The following is a 10452-nucleotide window of genomic DNA, read 5'->3' as shown; positions in this document are numbered from 1 at the left end:
TTTGTTGAGAAAAAAAAATTGTCTTCAGCGACGAAGCATATTTCTCACTCTATGGGTATGTTAATAAACAAAATGTTCGTATTTGAGATGAGAAATTAAAGACAAGCCATTAAATTAACAAGAAGCTACTTGTTGGTGCGCTCTTTGATCCGGAGGTGTGATTAGCCCTTACTTCTTCGTCACTGTCAATGCGGAGTATTATGGTGATATGATAACAGACTTTTTTGCCTGCTATTGAAGAATTCGATTTGGAGAAAGTGTGGTTTCAACACGACGGTGCCACATGCCAAACAACTAGAGCGATAATGGCTTTATTGCAAGATACATTTCCTGGCCGCATAATTTCTTTTCGTGGATTTGACAAAGTGTTGAGACTGTGTTTATGCATATAAACTCTTGAGCACTAAGAAACCAACATTCGCCAAGTTATGACTGAGATACTGTCCAATAGTGTCAAAAAGTGGCCGAAAATTACCTCAAAAGAATCGTTGCTTCCAACAATTCGCGTGGTGGTAATTTAAATGATGTAATGTTTCACACATTTTTTCCTTATACTTTATAATAGAAAAGAAATATCATGCAAACAAATATTTAATATGTGTTTCATTTACGTTCACTTTTGAAACCGTAAAATGGATAATCCAGTCTTTTATAAAACTTGCATGCCAACATTCTGCTTTTCCAAATTCTGCATTGAAATTTAAAATTTTAAAAATGTTGCTTTACAAAATTCTGGATATTTCTCAATAATTCGAATCTTCGTTATAAGATTTCCTTGTGTTTTGATTAAAAATACGTATTTGACATAAAGCAAACTGTTTTCCAACAGGGCCAGGTTGATTTTGACGGATCATGGTATCCATATTGTTTCGTAAACTATCTGTCAAAATACAATCTTTCAATCAGTCCATTTCGAAGTCGAATTTTCAAAGTTGGTGACCGAATTCGAGTGCACCTGTAACACCCGTACGTGAACAAAACTCAAAATTTGCTTAAAACATCGCCGCTGTTCATAAAAGTATGCAGCAGAATCCGAGGCTGTAACTTCCTCGTAGCTTACAAGAGCTTGGCCAGTCGAAGACCACAAAATGGTGAATTTTGCATCATAATTCAGGCCTGAACAAGTACAAATACCAAGTGACCCAGGAGCTGAAGCCAAACGACCATAAGCATCGTTGAGTGTTCGTTAATTGGATGATTTTGGAGAGTTAGGAAATTTTTCCAATTTTGATCGAAAAACCATCTTTAGCGATGGGGCACATTTTTGAATAATTAGGTACGTGAATGGCAAACTTTTTGCATAAGCGGCTCATCGGCATGATTGAATTGGCTACCACGATCATTTGATGTGAACCTTCTACACTTTTTGCTGTGGGCTTTCTTAAGTCACAGGTCTATGCAAATAAGCTACCAGCCACCGCGATCCGTAAAGACAACATCTCGATGCCATCGGTCAGATTCATCAGCCAAAGTCATCAAAAACTATACCTTTGAAATAAAAATAAAATAAATACTTCCTCTTGCGAGGAATTCGCAAATCCCCCAAGAGTAATTCTTGTCATGAAAAGTGATTTCTCAAATAAGTCGTTTGGATTCGGTTTTAAAACTGTAGGTCTCCTTCATACGTGAACACAATACCCGCACGTGAGAATGCTTGAGAGTTATAAGTCACTAGTCCCTAGTTATCAACGGGCTATTTTAATTTTATTTATTATTCTAATTTATTTTATTTTAATAACTATTTAAATTAACTTGGTTCATAATCAAATGACGTGGAGTGTTAAATTATGCTTCTGGGAATTGTATTCGAATTTGTATTTTTGTTTTGTTACACTGTCACATTTGTTATTAAAATTTAGTTTACTTATTTTTATTTCATATATCTATCGATTGAGTTTTTGTTATTGTTAATTTTGTGTATCAAATTTTTGTGAGAAAAATGATCATACATTTTTATAAAGTTTTTATTCAAATGATAATATTTCAAAAGGAATTTTTTTTGTCAAAGGCTTATAATTTAATTGTTTACATATACAAATTGATTTTCAATAAAATTCAATTACATTTATTACATTTTCTTTTTAAAAGGAAAACTATTCAGTTTAATATGTAATTTGGACATATTGGTATAGCTTCCGATAAAATATAGAAAAAAGAAGTATATTTTCATTTTAAGCTTGAAATTTAAAGCCTTTAAACTACTACACGTATTACTGTTTAGTGTGTCTATCTAAACCATATTATTACTTTCTAGATGTTGAAATTCACTAAACATGAACTGTAAAATGTTGAAGAGTGATTTTGAATAGATTTCAACATTGTTGACACAGAAATAAAAGTTGACAATTTTTTCATAAACATTGTTAAATGGCTAAAAGTCTATTTATGTATTCCAAATGCTTTTGATGAATAAATGTATCACTTGAAAAAAAAAAACATATTTCGAATGCATTTAATTAAAAATAAATTAAAATAAACAGAAGTAATTTAAGTATTTAGAAAACGTTAAGGTAGGAGAAAAATATTACTGGCCAAAAATGACGTCAGATATTACTAAGTATGTCAGAAATTGTAAGATTTGTCAGATTGTGAAACCAGTTAATGAAAAACAGAATCTTGTGTATTGTTTTGGTAGGACCACTTCCTAAGTCTAGTAGCGGTTATATGTATGTTTTAACAGTTATTGATTATTTTACCGAATTCCTGTTATTGTTTCCTTTGCGATCCGCAACTACAAAATCCGTTTGTAAAAATTTGGAAGACAATGTCTTTTTATTATTAGGCGTACTCAAGTTCATTATTTGTGATGATGGGTCCTAGTTTCAGAGCAAGGAATTGAAATTCGTGTGCGATAGTTATGGTTCAATGATAAGGTTAACAGCGCATTACCACCCACAGCAAACCCAGCAGAACGAATAAACCAAATTTGTATGTCAGTGACAATAATAGGTTTTGTGATTGTTTCGCCGTATTACGCAAAATTTTGGTCGAGAAATTGTGACTTTTGAAGACGACTCCTTAACCACTAGTCGGTATGTTAGAGGGCGATAATACGGTGGATACTAGGGATCAATAAAGAAAGCTTAGTGAAGAGATAGAAAAAAGATTAAATGCAGCAAGAAAAAAGAGGCTGGGATGCGACCCACACTGATAACTTCCCATCCCGTCTGTCGATTTGTCTTGCTTCTAAGTCTGTCTATGTACTCGTACCAATTTTTACCAAATTTGCGTACTATTTTTTGTAGATTTTTTTTAATGAAAAAACGGACTGTTGGATTTTTATATATAAATTACTGAATATCGAAAACAATATTTTCTGTGAAATAAAATTAGTTTGAAGCCAATATTTTTAATTTTTGAAAAGCTATTTAAATTGAAAGTAAATTTTTACCAAGTATTAGAATTGTTTTTTTTAGAGTTTTATTTTTTGTAAAAAAAACTGTCAATTCGTTTTTTTCAAAATTTTATCGAATATTGAAAACAATATTTCTTATAAGATAAAATTAGTTTGAAGAAAATATTTCAAGTTTTTGAAAAGATATTTGAGTCAAAAATCAATTTTCACAAACTTTTGGTAAATTTTTATTAAGTTTTTAATTTTTTGCACAAAAACTGTCAATTCGATTTTTTTCAATATTTTATTGAATGTTGACAACAATATTTGTTGAAAGATAAAAGTTGTTAAAAGCCAATATCTACAATTTTTGGAAAAATATTTGAGTCGAAAATCAATTTTTACCAACTTTTATACATTTTTTTTTTAATGTTTTTATTTTTTGTAAAAAAACTGTAAATTTGATATTTCTCAAAATTTGTCCTAATATTCAAAACAATATTTCTTATAAGCAAAAATTAATTAGAAGCTATTATCTCAAAGTTTTGAAAAGATATTTGAGTCGAAAATCAATTTTTAGCAAATTTTATAAATTTTTTTTAGGTTTTTATTTTTTGTAAAAAAACTGTCAATTCGATTTTTCTCAAAATTTTTCAAAATGTTGAAAACAATATTCCTCATAAGATAAAATAAGTTTGAATCCTAAATTTTAAGTTTTTGAAAAGATATTTGAAACGATATTCAATTTTTACCAACTTTGAGTAATGTTTTTTTTAGATTTTTATTTTTTATAAAAAAAACTGTCAATTAGATTTTTCTCAAAATTTTATCAGATATCAAAAACATTATTATTCGTTGCACAAAATTGTTTTGGAGATGAAATCATATTTCAGTCGTAAAATTTTGGAGGTGACAAATTTATTTTTTCAGTTTTATTGATTTATAAAAAAAAACGTTATATTAATTTTTTTCAAAAAATATACTTGTTTGGTATCACGTTACAATATATTATATAAAATTTAATTCAAGTCTCTAGCGTTTTTGGTTCGTAAGATATTTAGGGTTAACCAAAATTTTCACCTTTTTTTCAAACTGCTATGGTAAAGAAACCACCCACGCAATTTTCTTGAGAGCCCTTTCTGCATCTTTCTGCCTTATTATCTGTATAACAAAACTTATTTGAAGTCGATATCTCTTCTGGTTCTTGAGCTATGGACGACGAAAAAAACGTCGCGAACGTACAGACGTACGGACGTACGAACGTACGTACACACGCACGCACAGACTTCTTTCTAAAAATCTTTTATTTCGACTCTAGGGACCTTGAAACGTCGAGAAATGTCAAAATTTTCAATTTGACAAATCGGACCCATTACAATAACTTCCTATGGGAAGTTAAAAACAAGTCGAAAAATTATAACCTCCGTCGGAGAGCTGTTCAATATCTCCCTAATGAATTGGTTTGGCGACATAACTTTACGTTTTAAAAATTAGTAAACATGTTTCTCCTTGAACATATTTACTAATTCATAACAAGGTTAAAGATCGAGAAAAGCTGCACGTGAAGGATTAAAAACTTTATGTTGATATTGATGTTAAAGTCTCTTTATCTTTTCTTCTGTTATTGAATTCCAATTTTTTGTCATTAATATTTTATCTTAAGAAATTTTTGTAACCGTGCCATTTTCTTTATTTTATTATTTTTATGATTTAAACCTTATGTTGTGTCTTCAACCTTAACTTTTTGAAAACCTTTTTCCTGAAACTTGTTACGGTAAAATTTACCTCAAAAATTACTACAATTTCATTCCTTGACTTCCCTATTCCACTTTCTTTTGCTGCTGCAAAATATTATTGAGGTTGAGGGCAACCATGGTTCCATCAGCCAATGACGGACGGTTTCGAGTTCCAGGCTTTTTTATTCCAGTGGACGAGCCAAAAAATTATTATAAATGTTCATTTTTTGCATAAGTAACGTAACGAACTATATAATTATCCTAAATTTTTAATTGTACATAATGGGTTTTGACGCCGCGCCGTTTTAAATAGTAAAATTAAATTTTGAACTTGAAGAAAAAATGGCAGTTGCTGTAACACTTCATTCTACATATCCGAACCTAATTTATTTGAAATCCCACTTCGAATTCCGCGTTAACAGTATAGAAGTAAGAAAAAGCCTAATTAAGGCTCCTTCTGGATTTGTTTCTCTTTTTTTTCAATTTTTCTGGTAAGAAAATTTAGTTGGGAGGGGGGTCTAAACTCGCCATTACGTTTCGGCAAGTTTTGGAAACACATCCAACAGAGAAAGTTTTGTAGAGAATCTACAACGGTTGCTTTCTCGGTTGGTGTCAAGCTTCGAAGAAGTCGTAATCTCTTCACCGACGATCTCGAAAGTGATTGGTTGAGTTGTATGTGTTCGCTTGGAAGGGACTCTTAGGAGAGCCTTGAAAGCGTAAAGTTGATTTTTGAAAAAAAAAAAAAAGGAAAATATAAATCGGGAAGGAGATAGGAATTATAGGAAAATAAGGATAGAAGGAAGGAGAAGTACCAAGAAAGCTAAGTTGTTTGTGTTTGATTTCAAATAGAAATATATATCATACTAATATTATAAATGCGAATGTAAGTTTGTTTGTTACGCTTTCACGCAAAAACTACTTAACCGACCATCATGAAACTTTGCACATACACTCTTCAAGGTATTAGAATTAACATCGAATACTTTTTATTAAAAAAAATTAAAAAAATTACGAAAAATAAGAAAATTGTTTGTCAAAATATCGTCAAATTTAGCTACTTCGACGCCATCTAGCATCATCTTGCATCATAGTAATGAAGTTTCAACCCTGAATACTGTAATACCAACTCAGTGTATTACCGACATGTTACGAATTTTGAATGCTTTTGTCTGCGCATGTTGTTGCATCATGTTAGAGGTCTAATTAGCTTTACAAAACTTAAAATTGTCAATGGTCAGGAATGTCAAACCTACCAAAAAGAATGTGAAGCTCGGCGACTGTTAGAAAATGACAATCATTGGGATGTCTACCATAAAACGCTAATTATAATCGAAAACAAGGTTTTTACGATGGTTGGAAAAAAAATTAGATGATTTTGGAATGTCCAGCCCTCGAAGAGACAATGTGGGTGATATCGATAATGAAATTGCACGAGAGCTAGATTATGATTTCATAGCACTGCAACATCAAGTGGCAGAATAAGTCCCTCAATTACTTCCAGAGCAAAATCATGTTTTCCATCAAGTTTTACGTAAAATAGGCTCCGGCAGTGGTGGACTCTTCTTTCTTTAGAATTCAGAATTATTTATTTATTTATTTATTTTATTTATTTATATTTCAATAAGCAAGTATTAAGGTGTTGAAACTTCATTGTCTGTAGTAATTTTTAAAAATTGTAGTGTGTTTGTTTGATTTTGTTGTATTTCAATACAACGGTCATTTGTAAATTTTTATTTTTTGTCACTTTGATTTCGAAAATATTTGGGAATTAATCTAGGGATCTTATATCCCACGGTTTCCCACAAAATAAAATACCTATAGCTTAACATATTCATTTCTCTTTTTATTTTCATAATTTTTCTATTCAAAATAGTTTTGGAACAAATTCCATTCATTTTCTTCTGCACCCTAACGTGCAAAGATCCATTTCTATTTGATAAACTATTTTGATCCAACGAATCAATTTAGTTTATCAAAATAATATTTTCTTCTAAAGAACCTACCCCAGCTGACTAGCCGGTAAGATGCTTAAATGAACAAAAAACATAATCAATTATCATTTTGACATAAACAGGCTTAATTTGATACTCGTAGTTAGGGAGATTTTTCTTTCCAATAAAATTGCCCTAATTGGAAGAACATTTTTTGGCAGCTGGCCAATCAGATACTAGAAACTTGCCTAACTTTCAAGTCCCTTATGTTGTCTGAACTGCCCAGTGACTTGCTCCTGAACAAAGTTTTGCAAATGGTTTGGATCGCTCGACTCATAGCGATCTGCCCAGAAGAGTCTCGCGCCGTGGGACTGAGGCTCGGAATGGGCCCCAGGATCGTGTAATTTAATACAGTTAAAACAAGAATGAGTAGAAAAAGTAAAAGTTCAAGATTGTCAAAACTTAAATTTAAACCCCTTACAGACTCTTGGCGATTAAGACAAATCATTAACATTAATGAAAAGGTTTTTAAATGTAGTTTTATATTTTACTTCAAAATATTGATCAGTTTTCAAATTTCAGTTCAAATACATTTAAAAAAAAAAGAGGCTGGGATGCGACCCACACTGATAACTTCCCATCCCGTCTGTCGATTTGTCTTGCTTAAAAGTTTGTCTTTATGTACTCGTATCAATTTTTACCAAATTTGCGTACTCTTTTTGTAGATTTTATTTTTTATATGAAAAAACGGACTGTTGGATTTTTATATAAAAATTACTGAATATCGAAAACAATATTTTCTGTGAAATAAAATAAGTTTCAAGCCAATATTTTTAAGTTTTGAAAAGCTATTTGAGTCGAAAGTAAGTTTTTACGAAGTTTTAGTATTGTTTTTATTTTAGAGTTTTATTTTTTGTAAAAAAATCTGTCAATTCGATTTTTTTCAAACTTTAATTGTATGTTGACAACAAGATTTTTTGAAAGCTAAAAGTTAATTAAAGCCAATATCTCCAAGTTTTGAAAAGATATTTGAGTCGAAAATCAATTTTTACCAACTTTTATAATTTTTTTTTTAGGTTTTTATTTTTTGTAAAAAAAACTGTCAATTCGATTTTTTTCAAACTTGAACTGAATGTTGACAACAAGATTTTTTGAAAGATAAAAGTAAATAAAAGCCAATATCTCAAAGTTTTGAAAAGATATTTGAGTCGAAAATCAATTTTTACCAACTTTTATAATTTTTTTTTTAGGTTTTTATTTTATGTAAAAAAACTGTCAATTCGATTTTTTTCAAACTTTAATTGTATGTTGACAACAAGATTTTTTGAAAGATAAAAGTAAATTAAAGCCAATATCTCAAAGTTTTGAAAAGATATTCGAGTCGAAAATCAATTTTTACCAATTTTTATACATTTTTTTTGTAGGTTTTTATTTTTTGTAAAAAAAACTGTCAATTCGATTTTTTTTAAACTTTAATTGTATGTTGACAACATGATTTTTTGAAAGCTAAAAGTTAATTAAAGCCAATATCTCCAAGTTTTGAAAAGATATTTGAGTCGAAAATCAATTTTTACCAACTTTTATAATTTTTTTTTTAGGTTTTTATTTTTTGTAAAAAAAACTGTCCATTCGATTTTTCTCAAAATTTTTCAGAATGTTGAAAACAATATTTCTTATAAGATAAAATAAAATTGAAGCCTTAATTTCAAGTTTTTGAAAAGATATTTGAATCGATATTCAATTTTTACGAACTTTGAGTAATGTTTTTTTTTTAGATTTTTATTTTTTATAAAAAAAAACTGTCAATTAGATTTATCTCAAATTTTATCAGATGTCAAAAACATTATTCTTCGTTGCACAAAATTGTTTTAGAGATAAAATCATATCTCAGTCGTAAAATTTTGGAGGTGGCAAATTTTTTTTCAGTTTTATTGATTTAAAAGAAAAACCGTTATATTGATTTTTTTCAAAAAATATACCTGTTTGGTATCACGTTACAATCTATTATACAAAATTTAATTCAAGTCTCTAGCGTTTTTGGTTCGTAAATTTAAGGTTAACCAAAATTTTCACCTTTTTTTCAAACTGCTATCGTAAAAAAACCACCCACGCAATTTTCTTCAGAGCCCTTTCTGCATCTTTCTGCCTTATTATCTGTATAACAAAATTTATTTGAAGTCGATTTCTCTTCTGGTTCTTGAGCTATGGACGACGAAAAAAACGTCGCAAACGACGTACGGACGTACGAACGTATGTACGTACACACGCACGCACAGACATCTTTCTAAAAATCTTTTATTTCGACTCTAGGGACCTTGAAACGTCGAGAAATGTCAAAATTTTCAATTTGACAAATCGGACCCATTACAATAACTTCCTATGGGAAGTTAATAAAATTTGTAAATTGTTTCCAGTCACCTAAGGGCCATTTTTTTCACTATTGCTAAACTTGGGGCAACCTCTCAAGTGGATCAACTTGAGAGTTGACTTAAACTTTAGAGTTGTACAATTATTTCAAATTTCTCTTTATTTAATAATTTGTTTTTCAACTCCACAGTTAAAAATATAAAGTTGGCGTACTTTCGAACTTAAATTTTGAAAATAAGTCAAGAACTGTGAGTTTTTATTACTAAGTTTGTGTTAATATGACAAATAATTATAACGGTTAAGTATATATCAAGCATAATATTGTGTCTAAAAAGTTACACGTTTTATCGTTTGGATAATGAAGAATTATAGACAATATTCAGACTAATTAAAAATATAAGTTCTTGTAGAGAGTTCCAAAGAAGCATTATGTTCGTGATGTTGTCGTTATCGTTACCATTATCAGCATTTTGGTGATCACATATCGACTTTAAAAGTGAAATTCGCTAAAAAAGAATTTTTTAAAGTACAACATTTTTTAACTCCAAATTGCAAACACTTGGCAAAGGAGTTATTTTACTTGAAAAAAAAATTTCATATTTTAAATATTGAAAATCTAAAGATGATAAACTTGGAAGTTGGAAATCGCCAGTTTAAAACGTCAACTTTAAGCAAATCAATAAAAACAAGATCACGAATTGAAAAAACAAATTCTCAAGTTTTGTTTAACTTTAACTGGACAAAATCGGCCTTAGATTCTGAAAAAAAATTGTTCTAATTTCCCAATATTGTAAATGACCACAACTTCAGGACATTAGAACAACTGTCACTATCTAACGTTGCACTTATTGTAAATTTAAGCATGAGTTTTATATTTGAGCAACTTCATGTTAAGTCAAAACATATTTATTAAAACCGTCGTCGCTTCAAATGTTACATTGGCTTGAATTCTTGATTCAGCTTTATCTTGTACCCTCTCCCAATATCGGTAGATAAAAATGTTGAGTTTACTGATAAATTGACAATGACACTATTTACCTAGTCTACTCATAAATACTGATACAACGAAAAATTAATGCCAAAT

The sequence above is a fragment of the Eupeodes corollae genome, chromosome 2 (genome assembly GCF_945859685.1).
Source record: "Eupeodes corollae chromosome 2, idEupCoro1.1, whole genome shotgun sequence".
Taxonomy (NCBI): domain Eukaryota; kingdom Metazoa; phylum Arthropoda; class Insecta; order Diptera; family Syrphidae; genus Eupeodes; species Eupeodes corollae.
This window is presented reverse-complemented; position numbering follows the sequence as displayed.